Below are 23,267 nucleotides of genomic sequence, written 5' to 3'. Positions count from 1 at the left end.
TTAACCTGGATTCCCCAAGTCTTCTTTGCCCCCAAGGGCAATCCACCAGCAGTGAAAAGGTGCTGAGTGTTCCCTCGGTTACTTTTCAAAGTGTTTTCACAAAAGGCTGCTAAAAAAAATATTAGTCATAAAAAAAAAAGTTCCATCCGAGCCAGGGAGAAGGCAGCTTGTAGCGTAATAGTTGTGGGGAGAGCACCACCCGATGGAAAGCAGCGGAACTGCATAGCCTTCAGCACTGGACAGCTTCCACGCAAGTTGGAAACTCCATCCCCGGCTGAATAGGATGCATTTTTCATTTGTCTCGAGTTATCTGCATGTTAGCTCTGTACCTCGCTTGCGGATCGAGCAAGTCTGGCAGGTAAACGTCGCCTAAAACAAATAGCGTGTGCGGGATCTCAAGGCTGCACTCGGGATCCAGCTCAGACCTCACGGAAAGGAGGCGTTCTGGCATCCTGAAAGCACTGACATGCCAGCCTTCCTTCCCGTGCCAGGATCCTTTTCCCCACCTTTTCGCCACGCTGAACATCCCACCTTTAGTGGGCAGAAAATGAACCATATCCATTCATTATATTTAGGTGGGCTTATCCGGTAGGTTTGTTAAGGTCTTTTGCCACTTACTCCTTTCCCACCCACAAACAAAATGCCTTCTGCTTCCCACAACCCCAAAAGACGTTCCGAGTAATGAAGTCCAAGTGAACGAAACTTACAATCTCTTGAGAGAAAAAGCCCAGGATCTAATCGCCATGTTTAACTCTGAGCACGATACATTCGAACCTAATTTTGTTGGCGGACTGTTCCGAAAAAGAAAATAATTCCGCTGATTTCTTGCTTTACCGAGGAAGCCGTCTGTTTAATGAGCCTACATTTCCCAAAGGTTTTTCAAAAACCATGATAACGTACAGACCCAGCTGTTGCTTAGCAATTGAAATCCAACCGTTTGTCATTAAATACCATGCAGTTTATTCCAGCCACTGGACTCGAGCAGCCCTGGTCATACAGACCCTTCTTCCCTCCGTCACAGCAACTGCAAGAAACTTTAGAACTATTTAAAACTTTACAGAATTCTTTAGGACCATAGCCACTCTCCGAGTTGGGGCTGAAGCTGGCTTCTTCTGAAGACTCTTTGGGGTTCGATTCTGTGCCCAATTATAACACCCCAAGTGGAGGGGCCCGGGTGGCGGGGCGGGGGGTTACACCCCCCCCCCCAATACCAGTTGAACTATAACCTCTTCCAAATCTGTTATTCCTATTTCAATCGTTTATTCAGCGTCCCAATCAAAATAATGAAAATAAACCGGACTGAAGACAAAAACAAAGTGATTCGAAGGGTCTTCCCGTAACGTGCGTTGTCTAAGAAGGATCTTTATGCACACCAGCTGCTCCAGGGCACAAATAGCCACTTCCCAGAACTCTGGATTTTCGGAGGAACGTGAACTGCCAAGCTTCCTCGCAGCGGTAGGAGAGGCATTGCTTCTGGATTTCTATTTCAAGGTGCCTTGGGACTCCAGAGAGCCAACTCCACAACTCCAGAGAGGATTTCGGTCTTACTGGTTGGCACACTGGTACTGAACAGTGCTTGGCACATAGTAAGCGCTTAACAAATACCATCACTATTCTTATTATTACTGGAAGAGCCCTTCAGAAGGGAGGAGGCAGTGAATTGACAGATGGGGTTCCTGCCCTCCTCGGGGAATGCCAGCTCTGTTTCAAGGGCTGGAAGACAATGGGATAGGGAGGAGGGGAGCTTTGCCCCGTGTCCTAACAGCCCTGGTCCCTCCGAGTGACAGAGTTTAACAAGTGTGAAACGGGCAAGCCCAAATATTCCCGGCATTTGAGGGAGTGATCCCACGCCTGGGAACCCGGAGAGGGGCGGGGGAGGAGAGTGAACTTCTCAAAGAGATACTCAACTTTGGAGTTCCAGGACGGGCGAGGGGCTCAGGGGGGTCGCCAGCCTCCTCCTCCTCCTCCTCCTCCTCCTCTGGACAGCTGCTGCTCTCCGGGCAGAAGTGGGATGGAGGAAGGGGAGCTGCTTCTCCGGGGAGCCCAGCCGGGCTCCGACTTTGTCCAGGTGGGGCTGGGACCCAAGACCCCCGAAGCCCAAGAATAATTAGTACTAATAATGCTGGTATTTGCTAAGACCTTACTATGTGCCAAGCGCTGTGGCGGGCGAGGAAATCAGGTTGTCCCCCGTGGGGCTCACACTCTTCCCCCCCATTTTGCAGGTGGGGCAACTGAGGCCCAGAGAAGCGAAGCGGCTCGCCCAAGGTCACCCAGCAGACAAGTGGCGGAGCCGGGATTGGAACCCAGGTCTTCTGACTCCCAAGCCCGGGCTCTCGCCACTGTGCCACGCTGCTTCTCGCGCTCTCGGGGGGCTGTGGTGCCCAATACACACACACACACACACACACACACACACACAACACATACACATCCCTGGAAGCGGGGTTCATTCCAGCTTTCCGCGACCCCCTTCACCGCGGGAAAGAGCGATCAGGACGAAGGCGCCCACGCAAAAGAGGAAATCTGCCACCGAGTGGATTGAACTGGCCGCCCAGGGCCGCCCGGTGCTAACCCGGTGGAGGGCCGCCCCGGCGGGGTGGGGAGGGGGGCTCGGAAATAAATATTTTCATTTTCCGTCAGGCAATGACTGCTCAAGACTAGGTAACAGACTATCAAAGATTTGTAGTCCAACACGTACAAGAGCGCATCTCCGGAGAATAGTTTGTAATTAATGGAATCGACCCAGAGAGACTGAGCAGGGCATGTGCGTTGTACTGTCCTCTCCCAAGCGCTTAGTACAGTGCTTTGCACGCCGTCAGCGCTCCATAAACAGGACGGAATGCAATCAATACGATTAAAGGAAACTCACCTGCAAAGCCCTGCCCCTCCGCTCCTGGCAACAGCTGCAAAAGCAAGACCACCGCGGCGATCCTGGTCATTCTTCCCCGGAGTTGGCATGCCCTTCCCGCGGGGGGCGGGGGCCGGGGGCGCGGGCAGGGGCCGGGGGGCGGGGGGCGCCGGCCGCCGTCCCCGGCATTGGGGGCGCCCGGGCGGTCGGAGAGGCGTCTCTGCTATCCCGATCGGAGGCGTCGCGCAAAGTGATGGAAGGAGGGAGAGGGGTGGGGGACGGAGGGGGGCGGCCGGAGGGGGAGGGACGGCAGATTTCCCCCGAGTCCTAACGCCAGCCGCCTCATTTCCCCTGCACTCTCACCCACACACCCACACACACCCGCAGAGACCCACAAACACATCCCACTGTCACGCATACGCAGGCACACACACTGCGCGCGCGCACAGGCACATTCTCTCTCCCTCTGTGTGTGTGTGTGTCTGTCTGTCTGTCTCCCTCCTCTCTCTGTCTCTGTCCCCCAACTGCACATCCTCCTTTCCCTCCTTGTCTCCCGTCCCTGCGGGATTCCTCCGGGCATCTCAGCTGGGACAACCGGGCTCGCGGGAGCCGTGGAGATGGACGCCCCGGTCGAAGCTATTTCTTCTCCCTTCCCTCCATCCGAGCCTGTATGAGCCTCTCCCCTTTCCCTATCCTTCCGAGACCCCCGTGGACCCCGGGGCGGGCACGCAGGTAGGAAGTGTTGGGGGGATACCAAGCGCTCGGGGGAGCGAGCCGGGGAGTGGAGGGGAGGCAGCCTGGAAAAGCCCGACGCTCCGTGCATTCACTCCATCGTATTGATTGAGCGCTTACTGTGTGCAGAGCACTGGACTAAGCGCTTGGGAGAGGACAGATCGGCAACGCATAGAGACGATCCCTACTCATTGGGGCCACGTTGGAGACATTTCGGGGCTGGCTGCTCCTTTGGGAATGTCAGAGAAGCAGCGCGGCTTGGGAGTCAGAGGTCGTGGGTTCTAATCCCGGCTCCGCCACTGGACAGCTGTGTGACGTTGGGCAAGTCACTTAGCCTCTCTGTGCCTCAGTTCCCTCAACTGCAAAATGGGGATTAAGACTGTGAGCCCCCCGTGGGACAACCTGATTACCTTGCATCTACCCCAGCGCTTAGAACAGTGCTCGGCACATAGTAAGCGCTTAACAAATGCCATCATCATCATCACTTCGACCCTGTTTGGGGAATTTGCAGCGGGAAATTTTCCCGGTCACTCGCTAAGTGGGGCTGCCTGTTGGCCCTTGGTATCCCGGACAAGTGCACACACCAGACATGTACACGGCTGCAAACCCAGGCCGCACACACCCCGTACACACAACACACACAACATCACCTCTCCGTGCCCAGGGCGCACGGTGATGGGGCGAGGTTTGGGTGGCACCCTTGGACAGCTCTTTTCGGACCTCCAGGAGGGCAGGGGCAGGGCTGGGCAAGATCTGGAGCCGGGTTTGCTCTGCCTTGTATGAGAAGCAGTGTGGCGTAGTGGAAAGGGCCCAGGCTTGGGAGTCAGAGGTCTGGGTTCTAATCCCGGCTCTACCACTTGACAGCTGCATGACTTAACTTCTCTGTGCCTCAGTTCCCTCATCTGTAAAATAGGGATGACGACTGTGAGCCCCACATGGGGCAATCTGATTACCTTGTATCTACCCCAGCACTTAGAACAGTGCTTGGCACATAGTAAGCGCTTAACAAATGCCAATATTATTACTGTATTAGCCTCGAGCGCCCAGACATATCCCGTTCCCAGTCACTAGTTTTCCAGTTGGCAGTTTTCCAGCTGGTAAAGGCTTCGGGTTCCTATCCCGGAGGCAGCATCGACTTTCGGAGTAAACTCCCCAGGCTCTCAAGGCTACGCGGCTCCCCATAGCCCTTCAGATAATAATAATGATGATGATGGTATTTGTTGAGCGCTTACTATTTGCCAAGCACCGTTCTAAATGCTAGGGTAGATACAACATAATCAGGTTGTCCCACAGTCTTAATAATAATAATAATGGTATTTGTTAAGTGCTTACTATGTGCAAAGCACTGTTCTAAGCGCTGGGGGGCTACAAGATGATCAAGTTGTCCCACATGGGGCTCACAGTCTTAATTCCCATTTTACAGATGAGGTCACTGAGGCACAGGGAAGTTAAGTGACTTGCCCAAAGTCACACAGCTGACAAGTGGTGGAGCCGGGTTTAGAATCCAAGACCTCTGACTCCCAAGCCTGTGCTCTTTCCAAGCCATGTTGCTTCTCTTAAACCAGGCTGCTTCTCACACTGCTTCTCTCGGTATCTCACACTGGATCCCAAGCAAAGTGACTCCAGTGGCTTTGCTACAGTGCCAGGCACATAGTAAGTGCTTAATAAATACCAGAATTATTATTATTGTTTGCTAATGCCTCTCCACATCCCCAACCTTGCCGGTAGGCCTTGTTTGCTCTCACCTCTCTCCATACCCAATCTTATCGGTACACTTCCTACCCTCCCAAACAAATTAGCTTATTCTCCATGCCTCTGGCTGGTAGGGGACTGGCCCATCATTTTCTCATATCAGGAAAATCTCTTCTCACCCTTCAGAGAGCAGGTCAGGTCTCCCCTACAGTGCCAGCTGTGGGGCAGCTTGTCTAGCCCACACTAGCAAAACACACCATTCTTTCTAGCTAGGACATCTACACATTTGTTTTTCTTCCCTGTGTATAGTTTTCCCCAGTCCATTTCATCACTACAGATTATATGCTCTTTGATAATAATAAAATAATATTGGTATTTAAGTGCTTACTATATGCCAAACACTGAACTAAGCACTGGGATAGATACAAGGTAATCAGGTTGTCCCATGTGGGGCTCACAGTCTTCATCCCCATTTTACAGATGAAGTAACTGAGGCACAGAGAAGTTAAAGTGATTTTCCCAAGGTCACATAACTGACATGCAGTGGAGTTGGGATTAGAACCCATGACCTCTGTCTCCCAAGCCCGTGCTCTTTCCACTAAGCCACGTTACTTTGTGGAAGCTGCTTTGATCCCCCTGTATCCCTCCTGCTTTTAACACAGGAGAGAAGAGGTGGAATTGAAACTTAACATGGACAAGGCTCCTAAATTCCATCCTTCCCGATCATCTTCCACGATGGCAAATTCTTTGGACACCTGGCATTTCTCCAGGACTCTACAACAGTTGCACACTGGGCCTGGGGCTGGGATGAAAGACTGCACTGGGGCAAACCCAAGAGACTCCAGCTATATACAAGGGGAGGGTCAGACTGGGTTCTCAAGGCTCCAGAAATCTACCCAGCCTCTTTCTTGTGAACATTAGATGCTTTGGAAATTGATGGGAAGGATAAAATATGGGAAACTTGGTAAGCTGTGCCCAATCCTTACTGCCTCCCTTGTAACCATTCCAGCATCGCCTGGTCTCATTCCAGTTAGAGACAATTCCCTTTTATTTAGAAAAAGAAAAGAAAAAAGTTGCAGTCCTTGCATGGTGGCTTCCTGCTCTCAAACATTCCTCAAAGTTGTTTGTACACACTCACTAACAGACTGACACTCAGCCTTCTCACCCATGAATAGATTGGGTGAATTTACAGTATGGAGTGCATAATATATTGCTGAGTTTCCTAGTTATAAGTTTGTTTAATCATGTTCAACAAAGGAACTTCACATTCTGTGAAGTAACTGAATGGAGATGAAACTGCTCCAAGATAAATCTGCATTTCAATGGTCCAAGAGAGAAGACCATTTCTGGGGGTGATTTCAAAGCCTGAGGAAGATTGCATGGATGAGTCTCTCCTTTCCAATTTTCAGAGTTTTTTTCATCAGTTAAGGTCAGGAAAAAGTTTCTTTGATGTGGTTGCTGCGTACTCTGTTTTTTTAATGACTATTAATCTCTCAGTATTTGTGAGCTACGCCTCCAGTCACAATGCCACAACTGTATCATTTTGATTTTTTTTAAAAGATACTTGATAAGTGCTTACTATGTGGCAGGCACTGTACTAAGCACTGGGAGAGATACAGCATGATCAGGCTAAACACAGAGTCCCTGACCCACACAGGGCTCACAGTCTAAGCAGGAGGGAGTAGGATTTAATCCCTATTTTACAGATGAGGTAACTGAGATACACAGAAGTTTAGTGACTTGCCCAAGATCACCCAGCAGACAAGTTACAGATCTGAGTTTAGAACCCAGGTCCTCTAACTCTGATGCCCGAGCTCTTTCCACTAGGCCACGCTGCTTACCCAATGATGTGTTAGAGGATGGTTGCTCTGGGAACCAGGAACAGTCTGCAGATCCGGGACTTTGCCTCTGATGTGAACCCTTCCACGTACTGCTGTTTGTTCATTATAGGGCTTGGTTTATATTTTCCTATTCAAGACTCCGTAGAAGGAAGTGAGAGGATTTCTGATGACCGTGGGGGTATTTCTTGGTCTGTTTAATAACCAGGTATCTGGAAGCAGAGGATCTGCAAACATGTCACGAGAATGTTAGCGTACGAGAAGAATGCAACCTAAAGGAGAGGGGTAAAAAAGGCAGTGGGTGGAAGGGGGAGCAGGGGAAGGGAGAGAGGATGCACAGCCAGTTGGCATCTTACATGCTAAACAGTTGACAGAAAGCCAAGAAAGAGCACATCAACAGGGAACAGACCTCTGACTAGCTGCCTACACCCAACACCTTCCAGACTCTGCTTGCCTGTCTTCCATTACCTCAAAATTGTCAGCACATTTAAGCTATGTGCATAAATACATAGACCAGCTGTCTGTTTTAATCTGGTTGCAGGATGAAATCATTAAAAGATGTCAGACACATGGGCACTGATCTCTTATGTATCATCCTTATTAATACTTTTCTTCTTTGGGAGAAGAAATTAATAACAAGCAACCATCAATAATTCAGAAATACAAGTTCACCTTAATATTAACACAGCAACACTTTACATAGAGCTAAATATTCTTGTCAGTAATCTGGTTGGGGCAATGTTTTACAGCAAGAATATTAATATGTATTAATACCATATGTCAAGGCAGATAAATATGAATACAGAATAACAATTTTTTTCTGACATTAACCTCAGGATCCAATTATTTTTTTCTTATAAAAGCTGTGTCATCAGGTGATCTACCCCTGTCTGTTTGGGCCTTGTGGAGCGGAGCCAATGTGAGCTGGGTCCAAGAGGGACACGGTCTTAGAACAGTTTGGAGATTGTATGACCTTATCCAGTAAAGTCACTAAATTCATTCACAAGGGCCATACAGGAAAATTATCCTCAAACGATCCCACTTCACAGAGACTGGGAAGAAAGGGAGAGACTGGGGAGTGGAGGTCTGAATTAGGGTGCTTGGGTGCTTTTCCATCTTTCCATTTTTTATGGTATTTGTTAAGCACTCACTCTGTGTCTGGCACTGTTATATGTGTCTTCCACCATTTTCTAGGTGATGTTCTCTCCAGACACTCCCCAGAATCTAGTGCTTCTGTGGGAAGAGTGCTCATTAAGCAGCTTTTTCAAAACACCCATGGAGAACTACACATTCCCCTCACTTTCGGAAAATACTATTGCCTTTACCCAAGCAATGTCTTGTCAGGGTCCCAGAGAGGACAAATCCATGTGTGGAAGGTCCATTAAATGTTATTGAAAGAAAGGTTAGAGTTTGGAGGTGGTCCACCTATGTGCATTAAAAGGGATTTCAGGTGCCACAGCCATCTTTTGCTTCCTCTGCTGTTAGTTCCAAAAACACTAGACTGGATTGATCATTGTCTGAGCCAGTAATGACTTTGCTTACTGATGTTCTTAGAGTCTTACCTGAAAGATCTAGTTAGAAGAAGAAGATGAGGAGGAGGAGGAAGAAGAAGAAGAGGAAGAAGAAGAAGATGACGATTTGCTAAGCACTTACTCTGTGCCAAGCACTGTACTAAGTGCAGGGTTGATACAAAATAATCAGCTTGTATCATAAAATAATAAGCAGTCCCCATCCCACGTAGGGTTCACCGTCTAGGTATATGGGAGGATTTAATCTCCATTTTACAAATGAGGAGACTGAGGCAGAAAGAACTTAAATGACTTGACCAGGGTCACACAATAGACAAGTGGTGGAGCCAGGATTAGGATGCAGGTGCTCTGACTCTTAGGTCCGTGCTCTTTCCATTAGGTCATGCTGCTTCCTCAGTTATGAGGGGAATCTGGGAAGAAAGTGGATAGAGAACATTAGGTGATTGCTAGAGTTTCAGGCTTGACAATGGCCTTGAGTAAAGGAGTCACGGTATGGGGAAGGAACAAAGAGTATAGATTAAGAAGATATTTATGATAATGAAAATACTTGTACTGTTAAGTACTTACCATGTGCCAAGCACTGTGCCCTGCACAAATATAATATCCTATCAAACACAACCCCTGTTCCATAGAGGCTCACAGTCTAAAGGGGAGGGAGAACAGTGATTGAATCCCCCATTTTACAGCTGAGGAAATCTAGGTCTGGGGAAGTTAAGTGACTTGCCCAAGGTCACAGAGGAGACAAGTGGTGGAGCTGGGATTAGAACCCAGGTCTCTTGACTCCTACTCTTGTGCCCTATCCACCAAGCCATGTTGCTTATTAATATTATCAAGAGTCTTTGAATGTCGGCTGTGTGCACAGTACTGTACTAAGGGCAAACTGGGAGACGTGAGCAAGGGGAAAAACTAGGGCTAGCTTTAGACTGTAAACTATAAGCTCGTTATGGGAAGGAAATGTGTCTACCAACCCTGTTAAACTGTATTCTCCCAAGCGCTTAGTTCAGTGCACTGTAAAAATAATAATAATAATGATGGCACTTGTTAAGCACTTACTGTGTACAAAGTGCTTTTCTAAGTGCTGGAGAGGATACAAGGTGATCAGGTTGTCCCACGTAGGGCTCACAGTCTTAATCCCCATTTTACAGATGAGGTCACTGAGGCAGAGAGAAGTTAAGTGATTTGCCTAAAGTCACACAGCTGACGATTGGTGGATCTGGGATTTGAACCCATGACCTCTGACTCCCAAGCCCATGCTCTTTCCACTGAGCCACTCTGTTTCTCTATACTTCCACAGTAAACACTCAATAAATGTGATTGAGTGAGATATTACTAGCCTAGAGAGCCTACAACAGGCCAGCTGACTAGCAGTTTGGAAAAAATAAAATAGCCTTCTCTGTAATGGCCTTGCAATCCCAGCCTTATTTCTAAACCAGCAAAAAGGTAGTTGATGACAAGTATTACTGATAGCACTTCACTACAATTCACCTTGAGAATCCTCAGTTGGATTTGTGGCAATAGGATGGTGAATCTGTGGCACGTGCTTTTCATGCGCTCTTCCCAGATAGACCGAGAATGCATGATTGGCAGCTGATATCCCAGAGGGTTCTTTCCTTCCCAGCCGACTGACAGCCCGACTGGAATGGGAATGGATCTGTGGTCTTCCAGGCTGTGGCAAGAGTGTGCATGTTTAGGGGTGGGAGGTCAGTGGGGAGTGGGAGGGTGGCGTAGATGGTCAGGTGGAGGAGGGGAGAGGGAAAAGGGAAGTGAAATATTGCTACCGGGAGAATAAAGGCTGAGGAGTGTATAAAAGCCTGAGATGCTCTCCTTTGGTCACTGCAATGTGGTGATCCTATGGCCCTGACCCAGCATGGAGGCAACATCAAGTATACAGGCCACCCAGTTAGGCTACTGATGGCCAGCGTGGCTAGAGAAGCAGCATGGCTCAGTGTAAAGAGCACAGGCTTTGGAGTCAGAGGTCATGGATTCAAATCCCGGCTTGGCCACTTGTCAGCGGTGTGACTTTGGGCAAGTCACTTAACTTCTCTGTGCCTCAGTTCTCTCATCTGTAAAATGGGGATTAAGACTGTGAGTGCCCTGTGGAACAATCTCATCACCTTGTAACCTCCCCAGCGCCTAGAACAGTGCTTTGCACATAGTAAGTGCTTAATAAATTCCATCATTATTATTATTATTATGGCAACTGGAAGACCATGGATGTGGTCAGCTCTAGGTATCAGCCCTTCGCCACTTGTCTGCTAAGTGACCTTGGGCAAGCTACTAAACTTCTCTGTGCTTCAGTTACCTCTACTGTAAAATGGGGATTAAGACTGTGAGCCCCAGGTGGCAAAACCTTATTTACTTTGTATCTACCCCAGAGCTTAGACCAGTGCTTGACACATAGTAAGTGCTTAACAAATACCTCGAGAAGCAGCATGGTTTAGTAGGTAGAGTCCGGGCTTGGGAGTCAGAAGGTCACGGGTTCTAATACCACCTCCTTCACTTGTCTGCTGTGTGACCTTGGCCAAGTCACTTTATTTCTCTGAGCCTCGGTTATCTCATCTGTAAAATGGAGATTGAGACTAGGCAGGGACTGTGTCGGAGCTGATTACCTTGCATCTACCCCAGTGTTTAGAACAGTGCTTGGCACATAGTAAGCACTTAACAAATATTATTATTATCTTCCTCCTGAAACTTTCAGGTAGGAAAGTAGCAACGGGTGTTTGGATCTAGCACTATCCGATAAATCTAATCCCAATCAAGCAGAGGTTTTTTAAGTATTGCTATTATTAACTGCACAGGCCACTACTAGCTAGTGGCAATTTCTCAACTGGCTATGTGAGACATTGCTTACAAAAGTCTTGAGAATCCAATGTTTTCCCCATAGCAGAGTGGATTATGCACAAAGAGGCCCATGCATTGTCCAGTGTTAGTCTTGTGGGCCTGTGGATAAAACATCATTCATTTTGAAGTTTATGGAAATAGAACAGTGCTTCATTCATTCATTCAGTCGTATTTATTGAGTGCTTACTGTGTGCAGAGTACTGTACTAAGCGCTTGGGAAGTAGTAACTGCTAAACAAATACCATTGTTATTATCAACATCATCATTATCATTATTATTAATAAATCTTGTAGGTAGGAAAGCTTGTGGAAAGAGGAGGTCTGGATTACAAGAGACCTGGGTTCCAAACCCAGCTCTATCCTTGGCCTACTATGTGATCTTGGGAAAGTCACTAATTCTCTCTCTGCTTTGGTTTCCTTATCTGTAAAACATGTAACTGCCCCATGTAGGATAGGGATGGTGTCTGATTGGATGCCTTTGTAACCACCCCAGTGCTGGCACCTAATAAGCACTTGATAAATGCCACTGTAATGAGGATCTATATGCTATTATGACTCTCACCTTGCTTTACAAGGTTATATGTGCTAATCGTAACAATAATAATCTTTATATGTATATATCTATATGCCAATACAGATTTACATGCACACACACACACACACACACACACACACACACACACACACACTATTACTATACAATTACTTTTATCTTGCTTTGCCATTGTAGGAGAAACCTGTATGAAAATTGAGTCTTGAAATGCAAAAGACAAAAAGACAAACCCATGCAGGAAACCCTTTGGGTCAGCCTGCCCTTCTTCTGGGGAACATTTTAGCTTTGAATACAGTAAAGATAATGTTAATAAAATACTTGATTTATAATGCATTAGACCGAGAACTAACTGCAGAGAAGCCTATTTTGGATCAGTTCACTGAAGTATGGTCCATAATAGGTTATCATCATCAATTGTGCTTATTGAGTGCTTATTATTATTATTACTGTGTGCAGAGCACTGTACTAATAAGTTCTTTGGAGGGTACAAAATAACAGAGTTGGTAGATGAATTCCCTGCCCCACAAGGAGCTTACAGTCTAGAGAAGGGAGACAGACATTAATATATATAAATAAATTACAGATATACACATAAGTGCTGTGGGGCTGAGGGTGGGGTGAATAAAGGGTGCAAATCCAAGTGCAAGGGTGACACAGAAAGGAGTAGGAGAAGAGGAAATGGGGGCTTAGTCGAGGAAAGACACTTTTAGAGGGAATGTTATGATAATGGAGGGAAAATTTTGGAATGTTAGATACCCTATCCCTAACCCTTATGATGGGTGTCAAGGAAAACAACCTCCCTTCAGATCCTCCCAGTTTCTGGTTACCTCGACCAGAGACGGGATACTGGGGTGGATGCATCATTGGTGTGAATAACTTCTGGTCTTGGATTCATTGGTGTGAATCCACTGCCTGCTGTGTGATCTTGGGCAAGTCACTTCACTTCCCTGGGCTTCAGTTACCTTATCTGCAAAATGGGGACTGAGACTGTGTGCCCTGTATGAGACAGGGACTCGTTCAACCCTATTTGCTTGTATCCACCCGAGCACTTAGCACAGTGTCTGGCACACAGTAAGCACTTAATACCACAATTATTATTATTTTAGGAGTCCTGGTTGTAGTTATGGTGAGTATCACAGACTTGTTTCTAGCTGCCCAAGTGGTATTGGGGAAGGGGCTTAGTCTGCTGTTGTCTGTAGGTTTTGCAGCCAAACTCTGCAAGAGGTTCTTATTTATTGAGCGCTTACTGTGTGCAGAGCATTGTACTAAGCACTTGGGAAGTACAAGTCAGCAACAGATACAGTCCCTACCCAACAACAGGCTCACAGTCTAGAAGGGGGAGACAGACAACAAAACAAAACATGTAGACAGGTGTCAAAACCATCAAAATAAATAGAATTATAGCTACTTGTGCCTGCATTGGTTGCTACCTTGCCCAACTGCACAAGGTCTTGCCCCCAGGTCTGGATTGTCTCCCCCTTCTAGACTGTGAGCCCGTTGCTGGGTAAGGACTGTCTCTATATGTTGCCAACTTGTACTTCCCAAGTGCTTGGTACAGTACTCTGCACACAGTAAGCGCTTAATAAATACGACTGAATGAATGAATGAATGAATCTGATCCAGAACGGAAGACAGCCCAAATCATTCCTGTCTCGATTCCCCAGCCTGGCCCCGTCAGCTCCCAGAAGCTGGGCTTTACCTTCCAGAGCATCCCACCATGTTGGATGTTTGGGTCTTCAAGCCTGTGGTCCTGAAGAAACGGACTCACACTACCTAACCTGGGGGACAAAATCTATCCCTGAATTTTGGGTTTTCATTTAACTCCAAACCATAATCATCTGTCTTACTTAACAAATGCAAACTTCTCTCTCTGCAAGCTGTTGGGGTCAGACTGTCACCTATTCAAAGAAAACTCCATTCTTAGTGAATCACTGTCTGTGCCTTCAAGTGTGGCTGGGAAAAAACAAAGCCCCACAAATTCTGTTCTTTGGCTTTCAACAGCACCCAGCACTTTCCTGCTACTGCTTCTAACTCAGCCTCCTGGACCTGCGGCTTTTATGTAGGTTCCTCTCAAGAGGAGCCATCGCATTTTAGATTGACTCCATCAACTAAAGAAGTAGCATGGCCTAGTGAGTACAGCATGGGTCTGGGAATCAAAGGAACCTGGGTTCTAATCCTGGCTCCACCACATGGCTGCTGTGTGACCTTGGGCAAGTCACTTCACTTCCCTGGGCCTCAGTTACCTCGTCTGTTAAATGGAGATTCAGACCGTGACCTCTATTTGGGAGATGGACTGTTCCCAAACTGATTAGTTTGTAATAATAATAATGATAGCATTTATTAAGCACTTACTGTGTGCAAAGCACTGTTCTAAGCGCTGGGGACGTTACAAGGTGATCAGGTTGTCCCATGGGGGGCTCACAGTCTTCATCCCCATTTTACTGATGAGGGAACTGAGGCCCAGGGAAGTGAAATGACTTGCCCAAAGTCACACAGCTGGCAATTGGCAGAGCCAGGATTTGAATCCCTGACCTCAGACTCCAAAGCCTGTGGTCTTTCCACTGAGCTATGCTGCTTCTCTACCCCAGAGCTTAGTACAGTGCCTGCCCCATAGTAAGCTCTTAACAAACACCACAGTTATTATTTTTATCCCCTCCTGTGGAAGAGAGAGAAAGGAAGTGGGTCCATTTACTCTGAAGCCCTCAGAAGTGCTCAGTTGGAACTTTATGCTTCATCATCTTCCCTACTACTGTGTAAGTTCCTTGAGGCAGGGGTTATGTCTACCAACTCTGTTGTCTCTCTCTCAAGGGCATAATTCAGTGCTCTGAACATACTCAGTGCTCTATCCCATTGAGCCGATTGATTAAAAGCAACACTTGGAAATCAAATTTACCCTCTGAATAGCATATTGTATTAATAAACGGTAGCAGCCCTGAGAGTCTTCTGGAACACTTGCTGACTGTAAACTCCCCACTAGACTGTAATCTCTTTCAAGCATTTGTCCAGTGCTCTGCATATGGTAATCAATAAATACCACTGATTGATAAAAACAACTCTAGAAAATCAAATTCCCTTTTTGAAGAGCATATGCCTTTTAAAAGCTTTAGCAAAGGAGGCAGCAATCTGTAACACTTGTAGACTATAGGCTCCCACTAGGCTGTGAGCTCCCAGAGAGCAGAGTTTGTGTCTCTCACCTGCATTGTTCTCTCCCAAGCACTTAGTACAATGTTCCACACAAAGTAAACACTCAATAAATTCCATTGATTGATAGGAGTGGGAGAAGGGAAAGATTGTGGATAAAGCAGGGGAAACCAAAAGATCTTCGAGACCTCTTTTTTTTTTTAATGGTATTTGTGTCAGGCACTATACTAAGTGCTGGGGTAGACAAAATAATAAGGTTGGACAGAGTCCATGCCCCATGTGGAGCTTACAGTCTTAACTCCCATTTTACAGATGTGGTAATTGAGGCAAAGAGAGGTGAAGTGAATTGCTCAAGGTCACTCAGCAGACATATGGCATAGCCAGAATTTGAATTAGAATCCAGGTCTGCTGACTCCCAGGCCCAAGCTCTAGGCCTTCCACTAGGCCACACTGCTAGGCCTTGGAAAGAAGACCACCAACACCTGTGGGAAAAGAAATGCCCCATTCCCTGAAGACGAACAGAGGTTCCATTGGAAAATGACTCCATGCTTGAGGTTTGGAGGTTTGGCAACCAAGCAGAGCTCTGGACCCAGGTTTCGCTCTACCAGAGGCTTCATGGCAGAACGTAGAATCAGTAATGGGGGAGCCTCATATCATGGATCACCCGGGTGACATGAACTGCTGTTTTCCCATTGGCTCATTTAGCTGCTTCCAAGACAAAATCACAAAATTAAACAGCAGTTTCCTTTCTTCATACCAGCCCCTTCCTGCCTCATTATTCCAAGTTTCTTCCAGAGGTTATTCATCTAAACATATAACAGGTTTTAGAGACAACACTCTTCTACTAAGGGAAATAAATAAAAATGATGTCTAATTTAAAATTAGAGAATGCTGAAAATGTTTGAGAACTATTTTACTGCCTTAAAAACAGACACGAGCTTTTCCGATGAGAAAGATTGACTTGGGCCTTCAGACATTCATTCACCATTGCCATTGAACTCAGCACAAGTTGCAGTAGAGTCTCAGGGTACATTTAATCAGGAGGCTTCAGGTTTTTCTGGCCTTAAACCACTGCTCTAAATGTTCATTCCTGTGACAGTCCAGATTATGCATTTTTATCTAAACCACATTCATGTCAAATGAAAAAAAATGGATAAATCATTCCTTCTACAAGCTAAGGAATATTGTATATGCTAATAACATGGATTATCAGAATGTGAATTCATTTTTGTCTAAATGAATCTCCGGATAGAAATGACTGAGAATAAAGAGAGCTCATGGAAATACATTTCAGACACTCTTTTCTTTTTTTTCTGGAGAGATCTTCCCCCTTCTAAGTGAAGGCTCAAAGGTATAAGCTTAGCAACCACACAATTGGTTGCCTCAAGCCTTTCAAACCTGCCCAGAAGTATTAGTGAGCATCTATTATGCCTACCTCTAAAAGAGGTCTTGTCTTATGCTGTCATGTTGTCTCTGACCCATAGCGACAGTAAGACACATCTCTCCCAGAATGCCCCACCTCCATCTGCAATTGTTCTAGTAATGTATACTTAGTATTGTCTAGGTTAAAATGAGGAAGTGGTTTACCATTGCCTTCTTCCATGCAATAAACCCGAGTCTCCACCCTCAACTCCCTCCCATGTCACTGCTGCCCAGTACAGATGAGTTTTTACATGTACCAGACTGCCTTCCACTCTCTAACAACTGCCCAAGTTAGGAATGGAATGGTTATACCTCTGCTTGACTCTCCCTCCTGTAGCTGAGACCAGTAGAGTACTGGAAACTCTCCAGGTGAGATTCAGAGAGGGGCTAAAAAGAGGTATTAGATCACAATCATCAGTGCTGATGCTCCCACCAAGACAGGTATCATCATCATCATCAATCGTATTTATTGAGCGCTTACTATGTGCAGAGCACTGTACTAAGCGCTTGGGAAGTACAAATTGGCAACATATAGAGACAGTCCCTACCCAACAGTGGGCTCACAGTCTAAAAAGGTACTTCACAGGTACCAATGAAGAGAAGGAGAGGTTCTACCTAGGTAGATTCATCACAGTGGCACTCATATCTGAGAAGCCAGTTCTCACGGGCAATTCCAATGTAACCATGAACAGTGATGTTGAAATGTGGAGAATACTCATTGGACAATAAATCAATCAATCCTATTTTATTGAGTCCTTGCTATGTGCAGAGCACTGTACTAAGTACTTGGGGAAGCACTATACAACAAATCAGCAGATATGTTCCCTGCCCAGGAAGAGTCTAGAGGGGTAGACAGACATTAATATAATAATAATAATAATAATAATGGTATTTGTTATGCATTATATGCAAAGCACTGTTCTAAGAACTGGGAGGGATACAAGGTGATCAGGTTGTCTCACATGGGGCTCATAGTCTTAATCCCCATTTTACAGATGAGGTAACTGAGGCACAAAGAAGTTAAGTGGTTTGCCCAAGGTCACACAGTTGACAAGTGGTGGAGTTGGGATTCAAACCCATGACCTCTGACTCCCAAGCCTGTGCCCTTTCCACTAAACCACACTTGACAACATGGGATTAATGAATTAAACATCAGCCTGTAATCACCATCACAGTTTTTTACTTACTGAAAAAGAGGCTGGTATCTTGGATATATTTCAGATCAAAGTAGGGGCACCTTATTGACTACGTGGAGGTTGGGATATCAGTGGATCAGTGGGAGGACTGATATAGTATTCTAATTGTGATATGATGCTGGTCTGGATGGAGAAGAGGATTCTAGGGTGCAGGGAAAACAGGGTGGTCAAATTTCCCTCCTGCCTCCAAAGGGAGAATGTAGTTTGTTAAATACCATAGCAGCATCAAATTTCTGCTCACCTTTAAAACAGCTACACTAGGTGGGATGCACGAAGAGAATAAGCAATGGCAGCAGACACAAACAACTACTGTACGGGGAGCTGAATCTGGGAAACTAAAAGCAAGGTGGGCAGAGGGAGCATTTTAAGGACACGGTAAAACAAAGCCTCAGACGATGATGCATCTGAGCTGAAAGCTGGGAATCCAGTGGTAAGGATTGACTGGCATGACATGCTGCTATCAATAAGGGAATGGCTCTTTTCGAGTGAACGCTTTGTCAGGAATGAGAAACAAGGTTATAAAAGAGTAGGTAGACACAATCCCTGCCCAAAAGGACCTAGCAGACTAAAAGGGGAGACAGACATTCAAATAAGTTATAGGCATATTGGTACATAAGGGCTGTGGGGCTGGGGGTGAATATCAAAGGGCTTAAGGAGTACCAAAGCTGGAAAGATTTCTGGGTTGTTTTCCAGGAAAGCAAGAAATACATCTTCCTCCTGCTTCTGAAACCACTCTCCTGGACTAATCTACTGAGTTCTCAACCATATTATCAAGACTGGCTTGTGTCCTGTGCAAAAGGCTTTGGGAAAATCATCAAGCAGGAGAAATAAAAATAGTTCCAAGAGCTGTGAGTAATGAATGTACAGCAAAAATCAATTCTTATGTACACATCATTTTGAAGGAATTCTGGGCCATTATTTGCTATGGCTCACACTCAACGATCATCATCATCATCAGTATTTACTAAGAGCTTACTGTAAGCAGACACTATAGTTACGGTATTTATTGACCATTGACCATTTGGAAACATAACCACTATCCTTGAGGAGCTAACAATCTAATTTAAAAAAAAATCTCTCCACCAGTAGTGTCACCTTCAATACCAAAAGGCAAGCTGTACACATACTGCACCCAATCTACATTAAGAATGTAAAATTACCAGGAAGCAGCATGGCTTAGTGGATAAAGCACGGGCCTGGGAATCAGAGGCCCTGGCTTCTAATCTTGGATCCGCCACTTTCCTGTTGTGTGACCTTGGGCAAGCCACTTAACGTCTCTGGGCCTCAGCTTCCTCAATTGAAAAATGGGAATTCAATACCTGCACTCTCTCCTACTTCAACTGTGAGCCCCATGTGGGACAGGGCTTATATCTGGCCTGATTAACTTGTATCTCACCAGTGCAGCGCTTGACACATTGTAAATACTTAACAGATATTAAAAGGAAAAAAACAAGAACAGACCAAAGGTTTGTCTTACCTGATAGCCTGCTTCCCGTCCTAGTGAATGTTTCCATTCTTCTAAAAGAAGGTTGAAAATTTCTGCAATTCTGTAGTCTGATGGTTGATGTAGGTGGAATGGGGTATGTTTTATCCTCATTCAAGTGAGTAATCAGTATACATGTCCTGAAGCAGAAAGATTGATAGCCCTCAGAATTTCCATTCTAACAAGTGGAACTAAAGATATAATTCCAAAGTCTGGATATAGCTAAACCAATCATCTGTTAACCTATGTGATTAGGAGATAATTGTGCCATTTTGTTCCTTACATCTTGTTCTCTTTTTTCCCCTTTTTGAGTCATGAAAGGAGAATTAGGTACTTCTGGGGAACTTTTGGCCTCTGTCCTTGTAAGAGATTCATGCTGTAGATATTGGTAAGACTAGTGGCAGAAGACACTAATCATGATGGGACAATTGACCGTGGTTGTTGGCAAGCAGATGGCTTGTGGAGCAAAGGGAAAGAAGGAAGTCGTGGAGCAAAGGGAAAGAAGGAAGTCGTGGAGCAAAGGAAAAGACGGAAGTCATCCAATCCACAGTGAGAGCAAATGCAAATTATCTTGTTGATTCAGGATTAGACAGCAGGAGGGTAGCAAGCAGGGTAAGCCCTCTCTCTTTTCATGTTTTTTGGTTTTTTGATTTTTCTTCGACTTCCTTATCCTGGTTTAACCCAAGGAAAGGAAAAACGGGGATTCTGAGGAAGCCAGGTTCCCTTTCCCCATCATAGAAGCAGCAGCGTGGCTCAGTGGAAAGAGCACGGGCTTTGGAGTCAGAGGTCAGGGGTTCAAATCCCAGCTCTGCCAATTGTCAGCTGTGTGACTTTGGGCAAGTCACTTAACTTCTCTGGGCCTCAGTTACCTCATCTGTAAAATGGGGATTAAGACTTTGAGCTCCCCGTGGGACAACCTGATCAACTTGTAACCTCCCCAGCGCTTAGAACAGTGCTTTGCACATAGTAAGCGCTTAATAAATGCTATTACTATTATTATTATTATTATTATTATTATTATACCTCTCAGCTAGCATGGATTGGGATCTGAAGTTCAGTTTCGTTGTTTGTTTTTATGATATTTGTTAAGCACTTGTTATGTTGCTGGCACTGTTCTAAGCTCTGGGGAAAACACAAGCTAGTCAGGTTGAACATGGTCCATATCCTACATGGAATTTACAGTCTTAATCCCCATTTTACAGATGAGGTCACTGAGGCACAGAGAAGTGAAATCACTTGCCCAAAGTCCCACAGCAGATAAGTGGTAAAGCAAGAATTAGAACCCAGATTCTTCTGACTCCTAGGCTCATGATCTAACCACTAGGCCATGCTGCTGCTCTGTGTTGAGAATTATGATCTTAAATGTAATTTTGGCTTTCCTGCTCTTTTGCTGTGTGAATTGGCAGCTCCATTACCAAACCGCTTTTAAATGCCAATATTTTCTTCACTGAAAGTGAGAATCTCACTGAGGTATGTACAGACTGAATCCAGACAACAGGAAGGCTAGCCATTTCTCTTTTGAATGTGTCCTTCCACTGGCCCGACTCAGAAAAGGGAGCCTCTTGGAGAATCATGCTCCCCCTACTCCTGTTTTCTGGCTGATTTGGCAAACAAAAGAGTGAGTTTTCAAGTTTTTTCATCCTATCCCTTCAACGTTCACACACACGACTCCATACCGTTCCGCCTCTGAACAGTGTACAGTGTGAGGACGTCAGTCCTGGACTGGTTGGAGAAGGAATTGACATCCCAGCTCTGGGTGAGATGGGACTGACTGCTGAAGGTGAGATGGAGGAAGGTAGAAGTGGGAGCTGGATACACCTTGTTTTGAGGGGTCTTTTCTCATCAGAATGGTAGCAGTTAGGGTTGGGGGGAATGTTTGCTATGAGACTATTGCCCTGAGGAAGAAATCAGGCGTCACGGGCCTGCTCCCTGAAACATCCATCCATGCCTGCATACACCCTGCTCTGATGCTGCTACAGTTTTCTGCTTTGGCCTGTCTAGCTGTGCAGGGGGCAGTGGTCTGTGTTTTTGGCCACCCATATTGTTCTTTGTTTTTCATTTGTTGCTTTTCATTTTTCCTCTGGATTCCTCAGAAAAGAGGAAAAGAATCTCCCCAACCCATAATAAGGTACTCTGAGTATCATATGCATCAATGCCTTAACAAGGTAGTGAGAACACAGTTATTCTTTCCACTGTTGAGATCTAAGAGATATTCTGTTCTGTGACCACAGATTGCATCCATCTTTACTGCAGGTCATTTTGCAGTGCTGGCCACCATCGCTACATGTCATATGCCTGCTTGACTACTGCATCAGCCTCCTCCTCATTGTCTCCCTGACTCCTTTCTCTCTCCTGTTCAGTCCATATTTCACCCTGTCCCCAGGCAGACACTGCCCCCCTGGCCTGTACATCAGGGCAAGACAGCTCAGAGCTGGCCAAACACTCCCTGGTCTGTTCCCTGTCCCCTCAATCCACATGAGCCCCTCAATCCCTTGCCCCCTCGTCCCCACTCCTGTCACATGAGGCAGCTCTAGGAAAGAGATCTTGTAGCAGGGTGTGCCCTGTGGTTCTGTTCCCTTCCCCAACAATCCACACATGTCCCAGGACAGACAACACCCCCTCACCCTGCCCAGCAGCCAGGGTCACCTCCCAGGGAAAGTCTTACTTCCCTTCCCTGCCGCACCCCCCCCCCCCCCCCCATCGAGAGTGCGCGCGAACACACTCTCTCTCTCTCTCTCTCTCTCTCTCTCTCTCTCTCTCTCTCTCTCTCTCTCTCTCTCTCTCTCTCTCTCTCCCCTGACCACAAGATCAGGCCACTTCATAATCACAACTGTGAAGACTTTCAATCAGGAGCTGATATTAGCAGCCCATTTATCGTACTGTCTTGACAGAGTTCACCATTCATTCATTCATTCAATCATATTTATTGAGCACTTACTGTGTGCAGAGCACTGTACTAAGCGCTTGGTACTAACATATGGTAGTGCAAAATGTGCTAATCCATCGTGGTTCTGACTGGCATTCCCTCCACATTCAGGCCTGCCAAACCAAGCTCTCCCCACCTTCAGAGTCTTCCTGAAATTACACCTCCTCTAGGAGACTTTGCCTCATTCCTTTATCATCTTTCTGGGTTATGTCCCCTGCAGCTACTGTTTCAAAACACATGACTACCTGCAACACATAGTGTACAACCTTTATGTGGCCTATTAATTTAGAACTCATATATACCCATTTTTCCTAATTTCTCCCATCTGCACACTATTTTAATACCTGTCTCCCCGACTAGCCTGTAAGATCCTTGAGAGCAGGGATCATGTCTACTACCTTTATTGTACTATCCCAAGCACTTAGGACAGTGCTTTGCACACAGTAGGTGCTCAATAAGTATTACTGATGGATTGATTGTTCCTCCATTAGACAACAGGCTTGCAGGTTAGCACTGAGAATACAACCCAAAATCATCCCTTTGGATGTAAATGCAGTGCCCAAATTTTCCTGAACTGGAAGACTGATTTTTCTATGATCACAAAGAAGCAGTGAGAAAAGGCAGTTTAAGAATCAGAGGACAAGACCAAGGGTGCTGCTAAATGACTCCATTTTCATGTTTGCCTTTACTGTTTCCAAGACCTTTAAATATCATACTTTATTTATTAGTATTGGAATGTGTGTAAAGGCAGTTACTATGTGGTAGCCTTCTACAGAACCTGCTTTAAACTGAGAAGCAGGGTGGTCTAGTGGGAAGACAATCGGCCTGGGAGTCAGAGGTGCTGGGTTCTAATTCTGCTCTGCACCTGCCTGCTGTATGATCTCGGTCAAGTCACTTAACGTCGGTACCTCAGTTTCTGCACCTGTAAACTGGAGACTAAATGCCTGTTCTCCCTCCCATTTAGACCATGAGCCCTGTGTGGGCCAGGTACAGTGTCAACGTAGCTTAATGGAAAGAACACAGGCTTGCGAGTCAGAGGTCATGGGTTCTAATCCCAGCTCTGCCAC

The 23,267-nt window shown here is 46.0% G+C and overlaps 1 long non-coding RNA gene across 1 annotated transcript in view; it reads left to right on the top strand.

The window, feature by feature from the left end:
- The first annotated feature begins 3,355 nt into the window (after positions 1-3,355).
- Positions 3,356-23,267, top strand: part of LOC119931717 — a 56,018-nt gene continuing 36,106 nt past the window's right edge. The window contains exon 1 of the long non-coding RNA XR_005452149.1: positions 3,356-3,580. This is a non-coding gene — a long non-coding RNA (uncharacterized LOC119931717). The remainder of the gene's footprint in view (positions 3,581-23,267) is intronic.

Source organism: Tachyglossus aculeatus, chromosome 8, assembly GCF_015852505.1.
Source record: "Tachyglossus aculeatus isolate mTacAcu1 chromosome 8, mTacAcu1.pri, whole genome shotgun sequence".
In the NCBI taxonomy this organism is placed as follows: Eukaryota; Metazoa; Chordata; class Mammalia; order Monotremata; family Tachyglossidae; genus Tachyglossus; species Tachyglossus aculeatus.
Note: the sequence above shows the minus strand (reverse complement) of the source record. Positions and strands in the feature narration are given on the sequence as shown.